A 26,159-nucleotide genomic window follows, 5' to 3' on the forward strand; every position below is an offset into this window, starting at 1 on the left:
CCACTTTAAGTGCATATGCACACAAAGGTCATGTGAATATTTCCAAGATCTTCTAATGAAGATCCTTGAAGTTTGTGTACATCAATTGTTGGAAGGCTATGGGGGCATTATTCAAGACATTTTTCATGATGCAATAAGTGTAGGTTCCCCACAACCCACTCCCTAGAAAATATTATCTTGTATTTATGTACTGGATTGATCATTATCACTTGCTTGTAGGTTGCACACATCAACAAGTGTTGGAATGTTGTGGGGGCATTATTCAAGATATATGGCATGATGCAATAAGTGTAGCTTCCCCACAACTCACTCCCTAGCAAATATTATCTTGTGTTTATGAACTGGATCGTAAAACTCTTCTCTTTGGTGACTCTTTACAACATATGGTCAATATATGGCAAAAGATAGTGATCACGAATTGTGGTGGAATTAATCTTTTGAGGTTAACACACACTCTAAGCTTTTTATTCTTCATGGGAACTATGGTGGCATTAATCTTTTTGAGGTTAACATACACTCTAAGCTTTTCATTCTTCCTAGGAACTATCACCATTGGTGAGACAACCAATTCGTGTGTTCAATCTCTTACACACGAGTTTCTCTAGCTCTTCTTTGATCATTTCTATGTACTTGGGATTCATGTGGTGGAGTCTTTATTTTAATGGTCTTGTGTCTCAGTGTAAAAGGGATGGTGTGTTTCACCACTTTTGGAGGGATTTCATGTTGGTACACTTCCAAGTAAAAACATCTTGGAATTCTTTGAGCTAGGCTACCAATTGTCTTTCTTGCTTAATAGAGGTTTATTTGACAATGAATATGGCTTAGGTTCTTTACCTAGGCTAGTGAGATTTACTTCCTTGACCTTGGTGGAGCCGGCATCATAAGAGGCACGAGGCTATTAGCCCCATTTTGAGGTTAACCTAGCATCTCTTTGTTACATAAGAGAGATAGCACAATAAGTGTCATGAAACGGCACTATAAGTGTTGTAATTATGAGAATGGATAGCTATGGCAAGCCTATGTATCTTGTAGTCATTTAGACGATCTCTTTTTAAGTTTTAGGCATAGTTATATAAATAATAAATTCTCTTAATATGCAAAGACACAATCCCCCTTTTGTGCTAATTGAGTCTTATCTCCTTGCTCTCTTGTGTTTATTGTGTGTGTAAGAGAGAGAGAGTTGAGAAGAGAGAAAACTTCATTCTTGGTGCATGTTCCTTTTATGCTTGTATTCATGAGTGTGAGAGTAGAGAGGAGTGAGTGTTGACAACCTCTTGGTGACAACTTGAGGAAGGAGGTAAAGGAGTGGAGCTAGCTGTCACTAGCGCAGCTTGGAGTCTTCACAGATATGAGCTTGGATGCCGACAAGTTTCCCATGATGTGTTAAGTTAAGCATTATCCATTGCAATAGGAGAGGGGTAGTGTAGCATGTAACAATTTTGGATAGCACTCATAGCTCCCTGATCCTCCTTACCCTTACTCCTAGTCATTTCTACCTTTTAGTTTTTTCTGATCCTCCTTTTGATCCTACATTTTAGTTTTAGTTTTTTCTACCTTCCTTTTGATCCTCTTCTTGTTGTTGTTTTTGGTTCCTCTTGCATATCCACATCTTTGCCTTTGTTGTCATCCTTACCCCTTTTTCTTCTTATATAATCTTTAGAAGTTTCAGTTCTTTCCCCTTCTTTCTAATTTGGTCCGAGTTTCCTCTTTTACACTAGCATGAAATCAGCCTCTTTATCTATTTTCAGCTTCACCTCCCTAAATGGGTGGATTTACTGAGGCTGGTCCTCCTACTTCCACATGTCTTCTTTCTTGCATAGGTGGTGGGGGTATCCCACCCTCTTGATTAACACCCTTTCTACTTGTTTCGGTCTCTATAATATGGTTGGTCTAATTTGGACATGAAGTACTCTCCTCTAGGGTATGGATAGTTGTTCATTCCATGAACTCTTTCATTATAATTATAGCATACATATTCCTAGGTTGCCTCCTGATTGGTCTATTTTGTTCCCTTAGAATAGCTTGTCTTTGTCCCAAACCTTGCAAGATTTTTCAGTTTGATGAGTAATCCTCTGAAGAAGTAGATGAGAGTCTGTGGCACACTCCTAATTTTTTTGATCAGTAGCTCCCTGATCCTCCTTACCCTTACTCCTAGTCATTTCCTATTCAAAACTGGTTTTCCTCTCCTTTTGTGTAGCTATAGTAATGGCTTTATCAAAATTATGAGGAAATTTACCATGTACCTTACTTTTAGAATGGGATGCAGTCCTATAAATTTCTCTTTTTTAAAAAAATCTGGTGCTACTCATTCCCACTTCCCCCATAGGTCCTGAAACTAAGCTTCATATGTATAATATTCCTCTAAAGTCCTTTGTTTGAGTTGTTTAGAGATGAGTCCAAATAGCTTCTGAAGTTTCTCCTCTCCCATACTAGGGAGAGGTAGCATATTTACCACCTCATGGATCAGCTTTATATCAGAAGACAAAAGAAGAAGAAGAAGAGAGAAGGCCTCTTCCTCGAGAGGTATATGTTCATGAAGATTGTGATTTCCGCCCATGAATTGATCCCCTCGACTTGCAAGAACATGATTCCTTATCTTTTGGAACTTGCTATTTACACATGGGTTTTGTACATATGTCAGGTATGATTCTCACGTTGCTAAAATAGTAAAAAACCTTGTCCTCCTCTTCTAGAACTTATCTTGAGCTATTCCTCCCCAAAAGACTCCCAAAAGGGCAAGAAAAAGCACCTCCTAATATCTCTCTTTCTTGCTAAAACCATATCTATGATTCTAGCTGCATGTCTACGTGGCAGGCTGACTTGGCATCTAAGACTCACTTGCAAGTCAGCAAAACATCTAATTTTTTGAAATGCACGAAAACACTTTTTGCTCATTTTCACTAAACCAAATCTTCTCTATATCTTAGGTTTATAATGCTGATTAAGATGCACACCCTGTATTTATTTGAAACCTCTAAGTGAGTTGAATTTTAAAATCTTGTCTATATCTTAGGTTGATAATGCTGATTAAGATGCACACCCTGTATTTAGTTGAAACCTCTAAGTGAGTTGAATATTGAATTAGTCAATTACCATGTCCTGAAATCTTGATTTGGCCTTTTAATGACCAAGATGAAATCCAAACCTTATAAAACTTGGTAGAGCTATTTCCTATGATGTCTAATCTCCATTTGAGAAATCTGATTCATGTTTGGATGTAAACCTAAAAATTGTCATGGTTTAAAAACCAGTTTTTTTTTTTGGATTTCATGAAAACATGGTGGTGTGGATGAGTTCAAAATGAGTTGAAATTTGATATGTGCATTCTCAACTATCATGAGAAACTCCTCATCAAATCAGATCAGAATTTGATTCAAAATCTTGGTCTGAACCCCCTTATCTCTGAATTGTATTTATTCAAAATTTTTGAATGGTTTTGATATCCTTTTTGCTAGAATCTTTGGTAAACCTATGGTGGAAACTTAAAGAAGAACTTCATATGTACAACCTACCTTGCAATCCATACTAGCCCAATGGGAAAGGACCCTTGGATTTATTCATCAAAATCCATATCCATCCATGTCCTTGGCATCTATTTAGCTAAATAAAGGACATGTGTAATCATTAACTAGTGGGGTACAACTTACTTCTATAATTTGCGAAGGGATTCTATAATTGCCCAAAGGATAGGTGTAATGTATTTCCCCCACTTCCAAGGAGCTTGAGATTGAGGAAAGGAGGGAAGCACAAGCCTAACTCAAAAGGCTTGAACAAGAGAAAGTAAGCTTAGATCTCCACAGGGAGTTGGTCAAGAGACGTGCCTTTGATATGGTAATACACAGGGAAGGTTCTTCCAACCTTAGTAGATTGAGGCACAAAGAAGACTTGGTCATATGAGACAATGTTAAGGAGATTGAACATGCAACAATGAAAGGCATGCCACCTCTAGAGCTTATTTCGGAGGAGTCTTGGGAAGACCAAACTAATCTTGCAGCACCTCTCTTAGGTAACGACCGATGATCTATCGAGAGAAAAATTGGAGAAAACTTACAACAAGGTTGAAGTAGATGTGATATTGAGAACCCCAAAGTTCTAGGAGTACATGAGAGACATGTTGTTAAAAGAAGAAGACTTAGGAGAAGCAGTCTTGGATGATGATGTGAACATGAATGTGGGAGCTATTCCAATACCTCTAGACCCAAGGGTACATGTAAACCAACATGCTAGAGTTGTAAGAGGCCAAGGCAAAGGTGGAATAACCATAGAAAGGATGGCATACAAGGTTTCACCAAGGGAGCCAATTAGAGTGACCCCTCATGGCACCTCAAGCTTGGCTATGGTGTGCTTCCTAATCCTGAACCCTAAACTAGATTAGTGTGACCTAACCTAAGGTAGGTGTAGTCTAATTACACACATGATGATGACAATATTATGCTAACTAAGCTTTAGACTCAAGTATAATTAAGTTACAAGATTGAGACTTGTACTCATAAAGAGGCTTGAGAACTTGTGTCATTTTTCATTGCTTAAAATGACCCCCTTTTATATGAGGAGGTACACCCTTAGGCTTGTACATCAATGTGGGATAATTCAGCTTTGGTTATGTGGCTTCTTGGTTAGACTTTGCTCTTGCTTGGCTTACTTAACTCACTCCCTATCTATTTCTTGTCAATAGCACCACATTTCTCAAAACCCCTCCTTGGTGCCATTTTGTTAGGATATTGCAAGGTGGTCGGATGTGAGATTTACAAATACTTCACTCCCCCTTAATGTAGGTGGTAGGTGGATTGACATTTGGTCTTGGACATGGAACATCTCCCCCCTTGAGTGCTTGATTAGCTACTCTTAGGTGGTCATGAATGTTTACATTTGCATCACTTCCCCTAGGTGCTCTCTGGCTACTCATAGGTGGTAAAGCGTGCTTACAAACACATAGAGTTGCCTACTCATTTGGTGGCTTATAGCATATGAATTGATTAGGTTAGGGTAGTGGTTTTGGTAGCTCCTTTGTTGCTCAGTGCTACTGCTTGCTTGAGATCTCCTTGCCTTTTCTTGATCCCTTGTTGCTCCCTTCATGCTTCATGTCGATGTTGTGTCCTTCTTCACATTGTTGAATGCTTATTGACTCTTGGTCTTTGCTCTTTGGCTTGACTCTTGACTTTTTGCTGCTTGTCCTTGCTTGTCTTTGTGTCCACCTTTTGGCTTTGTCTTCTTCATTGTGCCTTTGGTGTAGACTTTGTCTCTGATCCCATTTGATGCTTTGTTCTTGGTTTCCTTATGTGCCTTTGATGCATTTAGTGTGAATGCCATGTTGTGTGCTATGGTCATCTCATTCACTTGTGCTTTGGGCATGCTTAGAATTTTGCTTTGTACATTCAAGCTTTGATTTATGAGAGGTGCTTGATTTTCCCAAGGATATGTGACCCTTCCCCAATGAACTTCCCAGTGCCATGTGTGTGTGTGCAATTTAAGAAAGGTCTTACCTATTGATATCTTTTGATTATTAGTGGGTAGTGTCTAATTCTCATACATTTTGGCAAATAGACTCACATTTCAAGCTTAATGCAATGTGGATGGTGTAAAATGTAAAGAGTTTTTATTTTGATGCTTGAAATGCGGTGAAACACAAACTCTTGGACACTCTTGGCAGTTTTGTACTAGCATCAAATGATTCCCATCAATATCAAATGTCGTGATTTGATGCTCAAACAAGATTAATGTGACCTAAGGAATCAAATTTTAACCTTCAATTAGACCAATTTCTACTAATGACCCTTTAATGATAGTGGTTAATGCTAAAAATTATGATTAGCAATAGCTGAGCTTGGAGGATCAAATTGAGCATGGGTGTGCAAAAATTGAAGGGTATTTTTACACCAACTTGTTTCCCTTGATGAGGACAAGTGTTTTATGTAGATAAATCAGCTCAAAATTCCTAAAAACGGGCGCATTTATGCCTTCTGTGCAGTGACTAGTTTTTTGAAGCTCTCACCTCGCTTAGTTGATGAAGTGCCTTGAGATTTCAACTTGTGCAGTCATTATAAGCTTAGAAACAAGCTTACAAAAGGGCTTAGGCCAATTTGAAGTGTGCGCGACAAATGGTTTTTTTTTTCAATCAGGTTGGTGATGGCAAATTTGTGCTGATGGTGGTGAAAAATCTTGAAGGCTTTGGTGTAGTGGGGCTCCCTACTAAGGTGCTTATTCACCTAAGATTTCTTGGGCAATGGCTAGGAGGATGGAGAGACCTGAGCTCTGTAATCTCAGCCACACCACAAGAGGTAGATGGAGATAAGCTTCACTAATGAGATGGGATTACTATTAATACAAAATGATTAAGCTAATGATAGTGCAGTGGCAAGATTGGATAGGCTCATGGGGAGAGGGGTGGCTCTGTCACCATATCAAGATTTTGAGCATGGCACCTCAAGCTTGGCTATGGTGTGCTTCCTAATCCAAAATCCTAAATTGGATTAGTGTGACCTAACCTAAGGTGGGTATAGTATAATTACAAACATGATGATAAAGATTCTGCTAACTAAGCTTAAGACTCAAGCACAATTTGGTTACAAGATTGAGACTTGTACTCTTAAAGAGGCTTGAGAGCTTGATTCATTTTTCATTGCTTGAAATGGGCCCCTATGAGGAGGTACACCCTTGGGCTTGTACATCAATGTGGGATAATTCAACTTTGCTCATGTGGCACATTGCTAGAATTTACTCTTATTTGGCTTGATTCATTTTTCATTGCTTGAAATGGGCCCCTATGAGGAGGTACACCCTTGGGCTTGTACATCAATGTGGGATAATTCAACTTTGCTCATGTGGCACATTGCTAGAATTTACTCTTATTTGGCTTACTCAACTCACTCCCTATCTGTTCCTTGTGCTCAATGGCACCACATTTCTCAACACTTACATGGGAGTTGCAACACATGCCGACCTATTGAGATAGGCTGAGCAAATAGGAAGGGGGGTTAGGGAGTTAGGTACCGCACTGGCACCATAGAGAGAAACACCAATCAAGCCCAACCATGTGACAAGATTAATGCAAAAGTTCTTAGGTGATGGTGATGCCATATAACTTCTCAAGATATTTAAATTGGCATGCGTGCAGCTTGTGGTTTGATTAGCGATTAGACAAAAATATTTGTGTTCTCCCTTACACTAGAAGGAAATTAGTATGCCAAAATTATGGTGCGATTAGCGACTAGACAAAAATATTTATGTTCTCCCTTACACTAGAAGGAAAAGCACACCAATGGTATCGATGGCCTAAGCTGGATGATAGGATTAACTTTGCATGGTTTAAGACTATGTTGGTACTAAGTTTTGCACGAAGCAAAAATAATTGGATCCTTGTGGCTCAAATATACAACATTGTAAGAAGAGCATGAGTCTACATGAATTATATCTCACGTATAAAAAACCTAAACTCAAGGTGTAAGCCTAGGGAAAGGTTAATAAATGGGTAATTATTGCTGCTCTACTTTCATAGGAGAGTATGAGACATGAGGATGCATGACTACTTGCTATTGGCTAAGCAAACATCGTAATGATTATTACAAACTAGCCATTGATGAGAATAACATGCTTAAGTTACCCAGCTCGGATGACACCAAATCCATCACTTCGATAGATCCATCACATGCATCAGGCTAAATAAGCATGATAACCTCAGACAGATGAATAAAGAATATAACCTTTGATGAGATAAACATTGTGCTAATATATAAGATAAAGCTAAAGGAGGTGAGGGACGTGCCCATGAACTAACATCTATATCTTAGAGGAGAGTTAGTATGGTGCTCAATATGTCAACAAAATCACACGAGCACTGAGTGTCCTCAGTTAGGCCTCACCTACTATTGATATACTACATGCATTGTATTGGACTTGAGAACCATGATACAAACATGTGTAGGTACCCACGTCAGTCTCACAACAACTATAAGTACCTCAAATACATCAATTTTCTTCTACATGGCAACAATTAACTTTACCTACACCACCTGGGCAAGGGCATGCTCTAGGGGAAAATTTGTCAATGGGAATAACACTTTTATATATTTAAAAAAATCTTTTTATGCATCTATTTATGCATAAAATCAAATTTAATAGGAATAACACTTTTAAAATAAAAAGAATTTCTTTATGCATAAAAACCAATTTTTATAAGAATAACGCTTTTATTCATGCATTTTTCTATGCATAGAAATCAATTTTAATAAGAATAACACTTTTGTAATAATTTTTTTTTCTTTATGCATCTTTCTATGCATAGAAATCAAATTCAATAAGAATAACACTTTAATAATAAAAAGATTTTCTTTATGCATCTATTTATGCATAAAAATCAAATTTTTATGAGAATAATATTTTTATAATAAAAAAAATTCCTTTATGCATCTTTCTATGCATAGAAATCTAATTTAATAAGAATAACACTTTTAAAATAAAAAATTTCCATTATGCATCTTTCTATGCATAGAAATCAAATTTAATAAGAATAACCTTTTTATAATTAAAAAAATTCCTTTATGCATCTTTCTATGTATAAAAATCAAATTTAAGAATAACACTTTTGTAATAAAAAAGTTTCCTTTATGCATCTTTCTATGCATAGAAATCAAATTTAATAAGAATAACACTTTTATTAAGAAAATTCCATTATGCATCTTTCTATGCATAGAAATCAAATTTAATAAGAATAACACTTTTATAATTAAAAAAACAATTCCATTATGCATCTTTCTATGCATAGAATTCAAATTTAATAATTAAAATCAGTAATATCCATGCATATTCATAGGTGAATATGTACATGGAGTAATTAGAATATTTCTTTTAGATGCAAAAAATGATGGGAATTACTCTTTTGGAATAACATAAAAACAAACTTTCTTTTTCACAAAATTCTAGAAAATTTTGCCATAACCTCCTTTGTATGGCTGACCATTTCTCATTTTTATCTTTCTTCACTTAACTTAATTAACCCAATTTAGAATTATAGAACTCTAATCTACACAATTTTCTAAATTCAAGAGAGTAAACAATAAGAAGAGTTTAATTAATCACTTAGTTAATCTTTCTAGGATTAGGAAAGGTTGGAATGTAAAGAAGAGAAGGGGGTGGTCTTTTCATCAAAGGCATAGCATTTGAATTTAATTCAATCATTTGCAAAACATAATTAAATCATAGCATTTGAATTTAATTCAATCATTTGTAAAACATTTGAATTTAATTCAATCATTTGCAAAACATTTAAATTTAATTCAATCATTTGCAAAACATAAAAATCAAGAAAACCATAGATTTTTCATTAAAATTCGTAAACAAAGTAAGAAAATTAGCTTACATGGAGCTTGTAAGCTCTCCTTTGGCTTGAGGGATTGAGGGTTCTACTCTTGTTTGAAGCAATAGTGGCCACCAGGAGAGGATTAGGCCAAAAACAATTCAATTATTAAAAAAATTCAATGTAGATGGCTCAGGACAGGAGTAGAGTAACAATGCATAAACACCATTAAGATTTTTCAAAGGGAGAGGCTTCTACTTATAGGAAAAAGTGAGCCTCTAACCAAGCAAACTGATTCTAGAAATTTTCAAGTCAGTTTGGTCAAATTTTGACCATTTTTGGGTCAATTCAACTTACTTTTTGGATCTAGATTTGAAACAGGAGAGAGGAGAGATGAAAATATCTCATTTTATTGATTAAAAATTAGGGGTAATGATGAGAAAAAGGCACCTACTTCATGAGGGGAGATCCCCACACTGAGGTATCAAATTTCAGTTTTTTATTCTTTTCTTTGGTCCTTAGTCCACTCTTCATCTTATGTGAGCATTTACTCATTTTTGGGGGATTTTTCTTTTATTCTTCAATTTATCTCCTCCCTACATTTGGATTAATCTCATTGGCCTATCAAACCTTTGTTTGGACCTTAATCCAATTTTTTTTGAAAACAGGGGCCCTTAGGCTAAGGTCTTTTGTGCACATTATAATTTATTTCTAATGCACCTTAGGAATTTCTTTTTAAACTTCTATTTTGGGGAAATTTATTTTAATAAGAAGGGATATTTTTCCATCCAAGGATATCTAAAAACTGAATATCTTTTATTATTCTTAAAAGGGGATTGATTACAAGGGAAGAAACTGGACATCTTGAGGGGCTGGGGAGGAATCTTACATCCTCTCCACTTGAAAAACACGAGATGTCCTCATCTTGCGAATTAGGGGTAATCCCACATCAGTTCAGCTTCTTTCTCCCAGGTGGCCTCTTTAAAAGGATAGAACTTCCATTTGACTAATAATTCTCTTAAAATTCTGTTCCTGAGAACCTTCTCTCGAACATCAAGGATTTCTTCAGGTTGGAGTTCCATCTGCCCTTGGGTTGAAGAAGTTAAGAGTTCATCATTTAGCACATGATTCGGGCTCGGTACATACTTCTTAAGTAGGCTGACATGAAATACATTATGTACTTTGAGATGAGGAGGTAGAAGAAGTTCATAGGCTAAGTCACTTACTTTCTTTGTAATCAGATATGGCCCACAGTATCTGGGGGATAACTTCTTGTACTTCCCAAGAAGTTAAAGAACTTCTTTTGGGCCCACAGTATCTGGGGGATAACTTCTTGTACTTCCCAAGAGATAGAGAACTTCACCATATCTGCTTCTTTGAATTTTTTGCATGACCTCTTCTTATTTGCATACTGCTTCTGTCTATCCTGGGCAGCTTTTATATCCTTACAGATAGACTGCATCTGCTGCTCCATGTCGTCAAGCATATGTCTGGACATCTCGACCCTAATCAATGGGTCGGACCAAGTTAATGGTGTTAGGCAGTCTTGTCCATACAGAGCTTTGAAAGGGCTCATCTCGATACTTCGGTGATAAGAAGCATTGTAGGCAAATTCGACTAGGTGCAGATAGCTTAGCCACTTCTTGGGTTCCCTGCCACCCACCACAGCATGACCGAAGTATATGTTTGATTACTTGGTTCACCCTTTCTGTTTGACCATCGGTCTCGGGGTGGTAAGCTGTGTTGAGATCCAAGAAAGTTCCTACTGCTTCGAAGAATGCAGTCCAGAATCTTGACGTGAATTTGGTATCTCGATCACTTACTATTCTCCTAGGTAGGCCATGCAATCTGAAGATTTCCTTTAGGAACACTCTGGCCACATCCACTGTAGTGTAGGTTTCTTTTACTGGAATCAGATGGGCAACTTTGGTTAGTCTGTCAAACTACCTTGAAGATGGAGTTGTAACCTGATTGCACTGAAGGTAGTCCAGTAATAAAATCCATACTGATATATTCCCACTTCATCTGGGAGATGTCTAATGGATGTAACTTCCCAGGCATTTTTACTCTCTCGGCTTTGACTTTCTGACATATCAGGCACATTGACGTACATGATTAAGTACATCCTTTTTTAGTGCAGGCCAAAAGAAGCTTTTCTTTATAGACATGCAGGTCTTGATGAAACCTAGATGTCCTGCTATAAGGCTATCATGGGCTTTATTCAAAATTTGACCCTTAGTTCTCTCATCATTGGGAATGCATAGCCTGCTATTATAATACATAATTCCTTCATCCAGGCTGTACCCTTGAACTCGATTCAATTCCTGAGGAGTTTTGCTTTCCTGCATAAGTAGGGTAGCAATAGGGAATGCATAGCCTGCTATTATAATACATAATTCCTTCATCCAGGCTGTACCCTTGAACTTGGTTCAATTCCTGAGGAGTTTTGCTTTCCTGCATAAGTAGGGTAGCAATAGGGCCAAAGAATCTATCCTGCATGATCTTCTCTCTTGCTTCTTTAATCAATGGATTTGACACCACTATGATTTTTGCAAGCAAGGAGGCTTTTCAGCTGAGGGCATCTGCTACCACATTTTCTTTGCGTGGGTGGTACTTGATTTCAAAATCAAATTCCTGCAGGGTCTACAGCCACTTTCTTTGGCGCATGTTGAGATCCTCTGAGTGAAGATCCACTTTAAGCTCTGATGATCTGTATCAAAGTGAATCTTTGACCCAGTAAGTAATGTCTCCACAACCTCAGAGCATAGACTACTGAAAGTAGCTCCAGGTTGTGGACAACATGATTTCTCTCATGGGTTCTGAGTTTTTGGGATTCATAGGCCACTACATGACCTTCCTGCATGAGCGCACCTCCCAGGGCAAAACCATTGGCATCAATTACTACCTCAAAGGGTAGAGAGAAATTCGGCAACTTCAAAACGGGATTGGTTACCAAGGCGGTCTTCAGCTTATCAAAAGTGCTCTGACACCTGGCTGACCATTGAAATGGGGTATTCTTCTTGAGAAGATTAGTCAGGGGGGAAGCTATGAGAGCATACTTAGGTATAAAAATTCTATACCAACCAGTTAATCTCAAGAATCCCCTGACTTCTTTCACTGTCCTTGGTTCAGGCCAATCTATGACTGCTTGGACTTTTGCAAAATCTGGAGAAATTTCATCTTTGGATACCAGAAAGCCCAAGTATTCAACATGGTCTCGACAGAGAAAGTGCAATTGCTCTTTTTTGCAAAGAGTTGGTGATTCCTTAGAATCTCAAGAACTTTATGGACGTGAGCTTCATGGTCAGCTGCATTCTTTGAGTAAATCAGAATATCATCAAAGAAAACAAGAACAAAATCATCCAAGTATTCTCTGAGCATGTCCTGCATTAGGCAATTGAATGTAGCTGGGGCATTTGCCAATCCAAATGGCATGACGGTAAATTCATAGTGCCCATAGCGAGTATTAATGTGGCTGTCTTCGAGATATCATGATCATTAATCCTAATTTGGTAATACCCTAATTTGAGATCTATCTTTGTGAAGATCTGGGCTCCATTTAGCCTGTCCAGAAGCTCATCAATTCTGGGGATAGGATACTTATTCTTAACTGTCCGCTAATTGAGACCTCTGTAATCCACACAGAGTCTTAACGTTCCATCCTTCTTTTTCTGAAAGAGAACTAGCGCTCCTCAAGGTGAAATACTGGGTCTTACAAACCCTTGTTCTAATAGCTGCCTAAGCTATTCCTTGAGTTCAATGGCTTCAGGGACTGAAATTTTGTATGTGCACTGGGCTACTGGGCTGAGCTCTGGGGGTCAATTCTATCTCATAATCTACTTCCCGAATCGGAGGCATCTCAGTTAGCTCTGCTGGGACTAAATCATCATACTCACTTAACCATTCCGGTTCTTTAGCCTTTAACTTTGTGTCTACCGGATTCATTTTTATTGACAACATAAATGAGCTGTTTCTTTCTAAGTCCTTTCAGTAACCTAGAAGCTTTTACTAATTGCAGATCTGGGGATCCGAAAATTCCAATTCCTTGAACTTTGTTCTCGTGAAGGTCATGGAAGGAAATGGTTCCATTGTGATAGTGAACGTCAGCTTGATTTTTGTGGAGCCAATCCATTCCAAGGATTCCGTCAAAAACTTCCAAAGGTAAGACTCTGAACTGGCAGTCAGTTACATTCCCATCTAGATTAAATTGAATACAATCTGTCTCATGGTGAGTGAAAAGAATCTTCCCACTGGCCAATTCAACTTGCATAGGTTTCCCTGATTTCTGTTCTAAGACTAGCTTACACAAGCATCCTGGGGAAATAAATGAATGAGTACTGCCTGAATCAATCAAAAGCTTAAATGGCTCACCCTTATACTCAGCTGGAGCATGGATGAGAGAGAATTGATGATTTGGCCCTTGGTTTTCAATCGCAGCATAAATCTGACCTCTTTCCTCTTCCACTACTTCTGCTATCGTAACTGTTCTGCTGCTGTAGATTGGGGCGAAACTCTTTCTCTTTGGTTACCCTAGTTCTGGGAGGGAGTTCTGAGATTACTCTGAACAGAGGTAGATGGTTGAGCTGGAGTCCTCTTGGGATTGCCCTGATTTTGGCGAGACAGACCTTGATTTGACTGATACAAAGGGGCTGGTCTATGCACTCTGGGTCCTTGACTTCCCTGTCCTCTTGTCATGGCAGGAGTCGGGCAGTCTTTAAGCTGGTGACCGAAACCGTGACACCCAAAACACCTATTCTCACTTCTAAGCTCATCTCTCTGTATCCTTGAAAGAGGTTGGGCTCCTGAGAAAGTGTTCTGAGAGGGAAGGGTCTTCCTTCACTTCTGAATTTCCCAGCATTTTGATTCTCATTAGGGCCTTGCTGCCTCTTTGGGGGTGGAAAGTTTGAAGCACTTCCCGGGGTTTGGAACCTTTTAAAGTTTAAGGGTGCAGGCTTCGGTGGTACCTTAACAACAAATGCTTTGGCAAAGTCCTTTGCCATTCTGACAGCTTTTGCCATTGAGAGTGGTTTGGCATTTTTCACTAAAGTGTCCAATGGCTCGTTCATCCCTCGAATGAATCTGGCCATCAGCTGCTCTTCATCCAAAAGTGGAGAATATTTGAGGAGAAGGGCAAATGCCTGATGGTATTCTTCAATCGTCCGGCTATCCTGCTTCAGTTCCAAGAACTCATTCATTTTGGTTTCCAGGAAGCCTGGAGGACAGAACCTCTTCTGACCAAGTTTGGGTATTTCGGTCGAGACGGTTTGGCTCGTAATGGTTCCTCCATGCGACCCTAGCCATTTCCACAATCTTCAATCTGGCGAGTGCCATCTTGCTCTTCTCGTTATAACCGATTACATCAAAACACTCTTCTCGTTATAACCGATTACATCAAAACACTCTTCCATTGCCTCGATCCATTTTTCCACTACTTCTCCTAATTGCTCCCGTTCACCCTTTAAGGGACCAGGTTGGGATCGGTGTAGGGCTTTACGAACGTCCGGATCTAACTCTTCATCATCGGTAAGAGGATCCGGCTGCCTATCACGGGCCGCGCCTCATGATTCTGACAAAATGATATTTTTGTCAACTTAACTTTGTCATCAGATTTATGATTATTTAATTGCGATTTATTTCTTAAACAAATAAATATTCCATCATAATTATTGAAAACAAGACTCACTCTGATAATTTTCTCTTTGGTTACCCTAGTTCTGGGAGGGAGTTTTGAGATTACTCTGAACAGAGGCAGATGGTTGAGCTGGAGTCATCCTGGGATTGCCCTGATTTTGGCAAGATGGACCTTGATTTGACTGATACGAAGGGGCTGGTCTATGCACTCTGGGTCCTTGACTTCCCTGTCCTCTTGTCATGGGACAGGAGTCGAGCAGTCTTTAAGCTGGTGACCGAAACCCTGACACCCAAAACACCTATTCTCACTTCTAAGCTCATCTCTCTATATCCTTGAAAGAGGTGGGGCTCCTGAGAAAGTGTTCTGAGAGGGAAGGGTCTTCCTTCACTTTTGAATTTCCCAGCATCTTGATTCTCATTAGGGCCTTGCTGCCTCTTTGGGGGTGGAAAGTTTGAAGCACTTCCCAGGGTTTGGAACCTTTTAAAGTTTAAGGGTGCAGGCTTTGGTGGGACCTTAACAACAAATGCTTTGGCAAAGTCCTTTGCCATTCTGACAGTTTTTGCCATTGAGAGTGGTTTGGCATTTTTCACTAAAGTGTCCAATGGCTCGTTCATCCCTCGAATGAATCTGGCCATCAGCTGCTCTTCATCCAAAAGTGGAGAATATTTGAGGAGAAGGGCAAATGCCTGATGGTATTCTTCAATCGTCCGGCTATCCTGCTTCAGTTCCAAGAACTCATTCATTTTGGTTTCCAGGAAGCCTGGAGGACAGAACCTCTTCTGACCAAGTCTGGGTATTTTGATCGAGACGGTCTGTCTTGCAATGGTTCCTCCATGCGACCCTGGCCATTTCCACAATCTTCAAACTGGCGAGTGCCATCTTGCTCTTCTCATTATAACCGATTACATCAAAATACTCTTCCATTGCCTCAATCCATTTTTCCACTACTTCTCCTAACTGCTCCCCTTCACCCTTGAAGGGACCAGGTTGGGATCAATGCAGGGCTTTCCGAACGTCCGGATCTAACTCTTCATCATCGGTAAGAGAATCGGGCTGCCTATCTCACGGGCCGTGTGCCTCATGAATCTGACAAAACGATATTTTTGTCAACTTAACTTTGTCATCAGATTTATGACTTTAATTTTTGAGATTTATTTCTTAAACAAATAAATATTCCATCATAATTCTTGAAAACAAGATTCACTCTGATAATTTTCTCTTTGGTTACCCTAGTTCTGGGAGGGAGTTCTGAGATTACTCTGAACAGAGGCAGATGGTTGAGCTGGAGTCCTCCTGGGATTGCCCTGATTTTGGCAAGACGGACCTTGATTTGATTGATACGAAGGGGCTGGTCTATGCACTCTGGGTCCTTGACTTCCCTGTCCTCTTGTCATGGCAGGAGTCGGGCAGTCTTTAAGCTGGTGACCGAAACCCTGACACCCAAAACACCTATTCTCACTTCTAAGCTCACCTCTCTGTATCCTTGAAAGAGGTGGGACTCCTGAGAAAGTGTTCTGAGAGGGAAGGGTCTTCCTTCACTTCTGAATTTCCTAGCATCTTGATTCTCATTAGGGCCATACTGCCTCTTTGGGGGTGGAAAGTTTGAAGCACTTCCCGGGGTTTGGAACCTTTTAAAGTTTAAGGGTGCAGGCTTCGGTGGTGGGACCTTAACAATAAATGCTTTGGCAAAGTCCTTTGCCATTCTGACAGCTTCTGCCATTGAGATTGGTTTGGCATTTTTCACTAAAGTGTCCAATGGCTCGTTCATCCCTCAAATGAATCTGGCCATCAGCTGCTCTTTATCCAAAAGTGGAGAATATTTGAGGAGAAGGGCAAATGCCTGATGGTATTCTTCAATCATCCGGCTATCCTGCTTCAGTTCCAAGAACTCATTCATTTTGGTTTCCAGGAAGCCTGGAGGACAGAATCTCTTCTGACCAAGTCTGGGTATTTCGGTCGAGACGGTTTGTCTCGTAATGGTTCCTCCATGCGACCCTAGCCATTTCCACAATCTTCAATCTGGCGAGTGCCATCTTGCTCTTCTCGTTATAACCGATTACATCAAAACACTCTTCCATTGCCTCGATCCATTTTTCCACTACTTCTCCTAAACTGTTCCCCTTCACCCTTGAAGGGACCAGGTTGGGATCGGTGCAGGGCTTTATGAACATCCGGATATAACTCTTCATCATCGGTAAGAGGATCCGGTTGCCTATCATGGGCAGCGCGCCTCATGATTCCGACAAAACGATATTTTTGTCAACTTAACTTTGTCATCAGATTTATGACTTTAATTTTTGAGATTTATTTCTTAAACAAATAAATATTCCATCATAATTCTTGAAAACAAGATTCACTCTGATAATTTTATTAACCAATATTCACAACCACAAAAATGATTTGGAATCTTTTGCAAAACACCATTTATTATCAAAAGTTTCTGATATATGCATAGAGCGTCTCGGCACCAAAAGTCACCGCCTCAATCGCGCATGCATAAAAAGGCGATACTGCGATGGAGACATGCTATGATATACACGATTCATCAATGATAATGGTGCTGTAATTCTTCTCCTAGGAATAAAGCGGCTAAGAAGTCTAAAAATACGATAAGAATTTCTAAAATTCGGGGGTGAGTGATTATAGAGTTGTACATAATGAACAACTCCTAGCCTTATCAAGATCATGGCTAGCGGATATTCTGTCTTTACTATCCACTCTCTTCACTGCCTTCACTTTTGCCCATTTTGATAGGTAATCCACCGCAGTAAGCACATAACACTTTCCTCTGGCTGTTCTGGGAAGTGGTCCAACTGCATCCACTCCCCATCTTTCAAAAATGTCATAGACCAGCATGATATTTCTTGGCTCCATTTTTAAGATTCTCTTGCCCATTCTTTGGCAAGACCTGCACCAGTGTGAATATCCTTCTGGATGGAAGGCCATACATAACCCTCCAGTAATATCTTTTGCAAGGTGATCTTAAATGCATAATGACCCCCACATGCTCCCTCATGATTTGAAGATAGAATAGAAGTGTTTTAATATGCATTGATCGTATCAACAAGTGTGTCAAAGGCCCTAGTCACCCGAGCACCCGCGAGTTACACATGTAACCTTTTTGTAACATATGAATAAAAGAAAACCCTGACACCCAATCTCTCTTTTTCTCTCCTCCGTCTCAATTATCTCATTAATTAGCATCAATGTTTTTAATCAGACTTAGGGCTGCATCGTTGATTGATATTGACGCAAATACTTTGCCCTCCAGAGAACCACATTTGCTGATGTCACTCTACTGGATCAAGAAAGTATAAATCCTCAAAGTGATGAGCGAGCCTCACTTTGCTTTCTCGGTTGTAGCAGAGTTGATGAGATTTTTGAAGGTAAAGGTGATCATATCCTGACGCTGGGAGAGTCCAGGAATGCTAGACAAATTTGGAATATCCATCTGAAAATCCAGTTCATTTATGAGTTTTCAATTTATGAAGTTCATTTCAAACATAATCTTAACAAGTGAAAACATTATTTTCGAGATTTACTTTAAAATTTTAGGCGATTTCTGCTGCTGTTTTGTAAGTTTACAACAGCGCTCTGATACCAGCTCTGTAAGACCCCTCTTCCCCCTCTGCGCACCGATTTCCCGGTTGCTAGCAGAGCGGAAGTAGCTTTCTCTTGCGCGGGGCAAGGTTTCCCACTCGGGGCCTCGCCCTCAAATGTCCGGACACGAGACTCATCCGGTGGTCATTCCAAAATAGAAACCGGGAAAATTTTCCTTGCCCGAAAAACGGGGATGATTCCACCTTTTTTATTTTCTTAACGAATTTTCTAACGAGGTCCAGAGACTAAACTATCCTTCACCTGATTAAATCGGATAAAAGGAAAACTATCACTGACTTAAATTGAAGAAATCAATGCTTTTTTCCTAACCGAAATCAGGCACAGTCGTTGATCTAATCATTTGAGGAAATCAACGCCTTTTTCCTAGGCACAACCATTGATCTACTCATTTGAGAAATTCTTCAGGTTTTATTTAACTACTCAAATTCTAAGCGTATTCTTATTATTTCAATTTAATTTATTAAAACTCCACTGATTCTAGCCTAACCCCATCCGGCCTATGGGTTAGCCACCACCACCCAACCACTGGAATCGGTAGAACCAGACAATTACTCACCCACCCATAATCGGTAGAACCAGACAATTACTCACCCACCCATAATTGAATGCCTTCACACTCCTCTTTAAAACTTTAACATATGAAATAATTTATTAACAAACAGTTACTGGTTACAGATGTCATAACTCAAAAATTCCATCCAGTCCCTTGTTTCTCAAAAAACAGTATCACTCTCGACTCTCCACCGTTGAGACAGCAACGAGATCTAGTAACAGATTGCAATAATCATTTCGACCATCATACATATCTTCCATGACATACGCATGGGTGTCATAGGCACGGCGGCGAGCCCGTGCATCTCCTAATCAGAACCCTCCAAGATCCTCCTTAGGTGTCCTGGCACTTCACTCAGGGACCGCTTCGTCGCCCCTCGTCCATCGTACTGGAAGCGTACCATTTTTCAACCATACCGAGGTTGGTCGGCTTTACCGTGTGAGCCGTCCTTTGAACACTCTCTACCAGTTGTTGTTGCAACCAAACTTCCCTTAGAAAAACATATACCAAATGCTCCCTCCAGCATTCTGGCGTAAGACAGTCCTTTAAGAAAATAGGGTTTCTATGCAAGTTTTCAGTTTGATTTTCTTTTGAATATAAGGAGTATCTCTTGAATCAGTATCCCCAAAACTTTCGGATCGGAGTTCTGAATTTCATACCAGAATTCCTCGAATTCTATAACCTTGATCCACAGATCAATTCGAAGGGTCTCAAACTTAGTTTCAGATTTGGCGGGAGTTTTGAGTGTATTTTTCTAAAAAAACTGGTCACACCTTCTTTCCTTGAAATGGACGAAAGAGTTTGGTCTTGGTCATAGTCTGATTCAAGGTTCTTGTTGGATAAGATTTTTCCTGAACTATCTTTCTCAAAAAGGTTTGATAATTCAATTACTATTTTACTAAATTTCTTTCTTTAAATATTCACTTAACTGATTTGTAAATTAGTTAACGAATTCCAATGAGGAATAAATTAATCATTTATCTGAATATTTCAATCTCGATAGATTTCGTGAATTTTCTTTTTATAATCCGTGTGAATATAAAACAATAGAAATTTCTCTCATTCTTTATGCATCTATTTATGCATAAAAATCAATTTCAATGGGAATAACACTTTTATATTAAAAAAATCATTTCATGCATCTATTTATGCATAAAATCAAATTTAATAGGAATAACACTTTTAAAATAAAAAGAATTTCTTTATGCATCTATTTATCCATAAAAATCAATTTTTATAAGAATAACGCTTTTACAACAAAAAATTCTTTTATGCATCTTTTTATGCATAAAAAATAAATTTAATAAGAATAACACTTTTGTAATTAAAAAAATTCCTTTATGCATCTTTCTATGCATAGAAATCAAATTTAATAAGAATAACACTTTTATAATAAAAAGAATTTCTTTATGCATCTATTTATGCATAAAAATCAAATTTTTATAAGAATAACGCTTTTATAATAAAAAAATTCCTTTATGCATCTTTCTATGCATAGAAATCAAATTTAATAAGAATAACACTTTTATAATAAAAAAACTCCTTTATGCATCTTTCTATGCATAGAAATCAAACTTAATAAGAATAACACTTTTATAATTAAAAAATCCTTTATGCATCTTTCTATGCATAAAAATCAAATTTAATAAGAATAACACTTTTGTAATAAAAAAGTTTCCTTTATGCATCTTTCTATGCATAAAAATCGAATTTAATAAGAATAACACTTTTATTTAAAAAAATCCATTATGCATCTTTCTATGCATAGAAATCAAATTTAATAAGAATAACACTTTTATAATTTAAAAAAATTCCATTATGCATCTTTCTATGCATAGAATTCAAATTTAATAATTAAAATTAGTGATATCCATGCATATTCATAGGTGAATATGTACATGGAGTAATTAGAATATTTCTTTTAGATGCAAAAAATGGTGGGAATTACTCTTTTGGAATAACATAAAAACAAACTTTCTTTTTCACAAAATTCTGGAAAATTTTGCCTTAACCTCCTTTGTATGGCTGACCATTTCTCATTTTTATCTTTCTTCACTTAACTTAAGCTCTCCTTTGGCTTGAGGGATCGAGGGTTCTACTCTTGTTTGAAGCAATAGTGGCCACCAATTCACTTTGGAGAGGATTAGGCCAAAAACAGTTGAATTATTAAAAAAATTCAATGTAGATGGCTCAGGACAGGAGTAGAGTAATAGTGCATAAACACCATTAAGCTTTTACAAAGGGGGAGGCTTCTATTTATAGGAAAAAATGAGCCTCTAACCAAGCAAACTGATTCTAGAATTTTCCAAATCAGTTTGGTTAATTTTTGACCATTTTTGGGTCAATTCAACTTACTTTTTGGATCTAGATTTGAAACAGGAGAGATGAAAATATCTCATTTTATTGATTAAAAATTGGGGGTAATGATGAGAAAAAGGCGCCTACTTCATGAGGGGAGATCCCCACACTGAGGTGTCAAAATCAGTTTTTTAATTCTTTTATTTGGTCCTTAGTCCACTCTTCATCTTATGTAAGCATTTACTCATTTTTGGGGGATTTTTCTTTTATTCTTCAATTTATCTCCTCCCTACATTTGGATTAATCTCATTGGCCTGTCAAACCTTTGTTTGGACCTCAATCCAAAATTTTTTGAAAACAGGCGCCCTTAGGCTAAGGTCTTTTGTGCACATTATAATTTATTTCTAATGCACCTTAGGAATTTTTTCTTTGAACTTCTGTTTCGGGGGAATTTATTTTAATAAGAAGGGATATTTTTCCATCCAAAGATATCTTAAAACTGAATTATCTCTCTCTAGAATATTTTCTCTCTCTAGGCCAAAAGGAAATTGATTACAGGGGATGAAACTGGACATCTTGAGGGGCTGGGGAGGAATCTTACATCCTCTCCCACTTGAAAAACGCAAGATGCCCTCATCTTGCAAATTGGGGGTAATCCCGCATCAGTTCGACTTCTTTCTCCCAGGTGGCGTCTTCAAAAGGATAGAACTTCCATTTGACTAATAACTCTCTTAGAATTCTGTTCCTAAGAACCTTCTCTCGAACATCAAGGATTTCTTCAAGTTGGAGTTCCATCTGCCCTTGGGTTGAAGAAGTTAAGAGTTCATCATTAAGCACATGATTCGGGCTCGGTATATACTTCTTAAGTAGGCTGACATGAAATACATTATGTACTTTGAGATGAGGAGGCAAAAGAAGTTCATAGGCTAAGTCACCTACTTTCTTTGTAATCAAATATGACTCATAGTATCTGGGGGATAACTGATTATACTTCCCAAGAGATAGCGAACTTCTTTTGGGGCGTACTCGAATGAAGACCATATCTGCTTCTTTAAATTTTCTGCGTGACCTCTTCTAATCTACATACTGTTTCTGTCTATCCTGGGCAGCTTTTATATCCTTGCGGATAGACTGCATCTGCTGCTCCATGTCGTCAAGCATCTGTCTGGACATCTCGACCCTAATCAATGGGTCGGACCAAGTTAATTGTGTTAGGTAGTCTTGTCCATATAGAGCTTTGAAAGGGCTCATCCCGATACTTCGGTGATAAGAAGCACTGTAGGCGAATTCAACTAGGTGCAAATAGCTTAGCCACTTCTTGGGTTCCCTGCCACAGCATGACCGAAGTATATCTTTGATTACTTGTTGGTTCACCCTTTCTGTTTGACCATCGATCTTGGGGTGGTAAGCTGTGTTGAGATTCAAGAAAGTTCCTACTGCTTCGAAGAATGCAGTCCAGAATCTTGACGTGAATTTGGTATCTCGATCACTTACTATTCTCCTGGGTAGGCCATGCAATCTGAAGATTTCCTTGAGGAACAGTCTGGCCACATCCACTGTAGTGTAGGTTTCTTTTACTGGAATCAGATGGGCAACTTTGGTTAGTCTGTCAAACTACCACGAAGATGGAGCTGTAACCTAATTGCACTGAAGGTAGTCTGGAGTAATAAAATCCATACTGATACATTCCCACTTCATGTGGGGGATGTCTTTTACTCTCTCGGTTTTGACTTTCTGACATATCAGACATTCACGTACATGATTAAGTACATCCTTTTTTAGTGCAGGCCAAAAGAAGCTTTTCTTTCCAGACATGTGGGTCTAATGAAACCTCGATGTCCTGCTACCATAAGGCTATGATGGGCTTCATTCAAAATTTGACCCTTAGTTCCCTCATCATTGGGAATGCATAGCCTGCTATTATAATACATAATTCCTTCATCCAGGTTGTACCCTTGAACTCGGTTCAATTCCTGAGGAATAGGGTAGCAATAGGGCCAAAGAATCTATCTTGCATGATCTTCTCTCTTGCTTCATTAATCAATGGATTTGACACCACTGTGATTGCAAAGCAAGGAGGCTTTTCTGCTAAGGGCATCTGCTACCACTTTTTCTTTGCCTGGGCGGTACTTGATTTCAAAATCAAATTCCTATAGGGCCTGCATCCACCTTCTTTGGCGCATGTTGAGATCCTTCTGAGTGAAGATCCACTTTAAGCTCTGATAATCTGTCATCAAAGTGAATCTTTGACCCAGTAACTAATGTCTCCACAACTTTAGGGCATAGACTACTGAAAGTAGCTCCAGGTCCTGGAAAGCATAATTTCCCTTGTGCGTTCTGAGTTTTCGGGATTCATAGGCCACTGCATGACCTTCCTACATGAGCGCACCTCCCAGGGCAAAACCACTGGCATCAGTTTACTACCTTAAAGGGTAGAGAGAAATTTGGCAACTTCAGAACGGGATTGGTTACCAAGGCGTTCTTCAGCTTATCAAAAGCGCTCTGACACCTAGCAGACCATTGAAACGGGGTATTCTTCTTGAGAAGATTAGTCAGGGGGAAGCTATGAGAGCATACTTACGCATAAAAATTCTATGCCAACCAGTTGACCCCAAGAATCCCCTGACTTCTTTTACTGTCTTTGGTTCAGGCCAATCTATGACTGCTTGGACTTTTGCGAAATTTGGAGAAATTCCATCTTTGGATACCAGAAAGCCCAAGTATTTTCAACATGGTCAACAGAGAAAGTGCATTTCCTCTCTTTTGCAAAGAGTTGGTGCTTCCTTAGAATCGCAAGAACTTTACAAATGTGAGCTTCATGGTCAGCTACATTCTTTGAGTAAATCAGAATATCATCAAAGAAAACAAGAACAAAATCATCCAAGTATTCTGTGAGAATGTCTTGCATTATGCGATTGAATGTAGCTAGGGCATTTGTCAATCCAAACGGCATGACAGTAAATTCATAGTGCCCACGAGTATTGATGGCTGTCTTCTTCGGGATATCTTGATCATTAATCCTGATCTGGTAATACCCTGATTTGAGATCTATCTTTGTGAAGATCTGGGCTCCATTTAGCCTGTCCAGAAGCTCATCAATTCTCGGGATAGGATACTTATTCTTAACTGTCAGCTAATTGGGACCTCTTTAATCCACACAGAGTCTTAACGTTCCATTCTTCTTTTTTTGAAAGAGAACTGGCGCTCCTCAAGGTGAAACACTAGGTCTTACAAACCCTTGTTCTAATAGCTACCTAAGCTGTTCCTTGAGTTCAATGGCTTCAGGGACTGGCATTTTGTACATGCGCTCGGCTGTTGGCTGAGCTCCAGGGGTCAATTCTATCTCATGATCTACTTCCCAAATAGGAGGCATCTCAGTTAGCTCTGCTAGGAATAAATCATCATACTCAACCATTGTAGTTCTTTAGCCTTTAACTTTGTGTTTACCGGATTCATTTTGACAACATAAATGAGCTGCTTCTTTTTAAGTCCTTTCAGTAACCTAGAAGCTTTTACTAATTGCAGATCTGGGGATCCGAAAAATTCCTATTCCTTGAACTTTGTTCCCATGAAGGTCACGGAAGGAAATGGTTCCATTGTGACAGTGAATGTCAGCTTGATTTTTGTGGAGCCAATCCATTCCAAGGATTCTGTCGAAAACTCCCAAGGTAAGACTCTGAACTAGTAGCAGTTAGTTGTTACATTCCCTGAATAAGATCTGTCTCATGGTGAGTGAAAAGAATCTTCCCACTGGCCAATTCAACTTGCATAGGTTTCCCTGATTTCTATTCTAAGACTAGCTTACGCAAGCATCCTGGGGAAATAAATGAATGAGTACTGGCTGATGGTATTCTTCAATCGTCCGGCTATCCTGCTTCAATTCTAAGAACTCATTCATTTTGATTTCCAGGAAGCTCGGAGGAGGATAGAACCTCTTCTTAAGGTAAGCTTTAAAATCTGACAAGGTCTGGGTATTTCGGTCGAGACGGTTTGTCTCGCAATGGTTCCTCCATGCGACCCTGGCCGTTTTCACAATTTTCAATCTGGCGAGAGCCATCTTGCTCTTCTCGTACATCAAAATACTCTTCCATTGCCTCGATCCATTTTTCCACTACTTCTCCTAACTATTCCCCTTCACCCTTGAAGGGACCAGGTTGGATCGGTGCAGGGCTTTATGAACATCCGGATCTAACTCTTCATCATCGGGGATCCGGTGACCTATCACGGGCCACACGCCTTATGATTTTGACAAAACGATATTTTTGTCAACTTAACTTTGTCATTAGATTTATGACTATTTAATTTTTGAGATTTATTTATTAAACAAATAAATATTCCACATAATTCTTGAAAATAAGATACACTCTGATAATTTTATTAACCAATATTCACAACCACGAAAACAATTTAGAATCTTTTGCAAAACATCATTTATTATCAAAAGTTTTTGATATATGCATAGAGCGTCTCAGCTCCAAAAGTCACCACCTCAATCACGTACGCATAAAAAGGCGATACTATGATGGAGACATCCTATGATATACATGATTCATCACTGATAACGATGCTGTAATTCTTCTCCTAGGAATAAAGCGGCTAAGAAGTCTAAAAATACGGCAAGAATTTCTAAAATTCCGGGGTGAGTGATTATAGAGTTGTACATAATGAACAACTCCTAGCCTTATCAAGATCATGGCTAGTGAGATATTCTGTCTGAGTCTTTATCGTTGATTGGTATTGACGCGAATACTTCGCCCTCTAGA

The sequence above is a fragment of the Cibotium barometz genome, chromosome 17 (genome assembly GCF_041138505.1).
Source record: "Cibotium barometz isolate CiBa-2024 chromosome 17, ASM4113850v1, whole genome shotgun sequence".
NCBI classification, from domain to species: domain Eukaryota; kingdom Viridiplantae; phylum Streptophyta; class Polypodiopsida; order Cyatheales; family Cibotiaceae; genus Cibotium; species Cibotium barometz.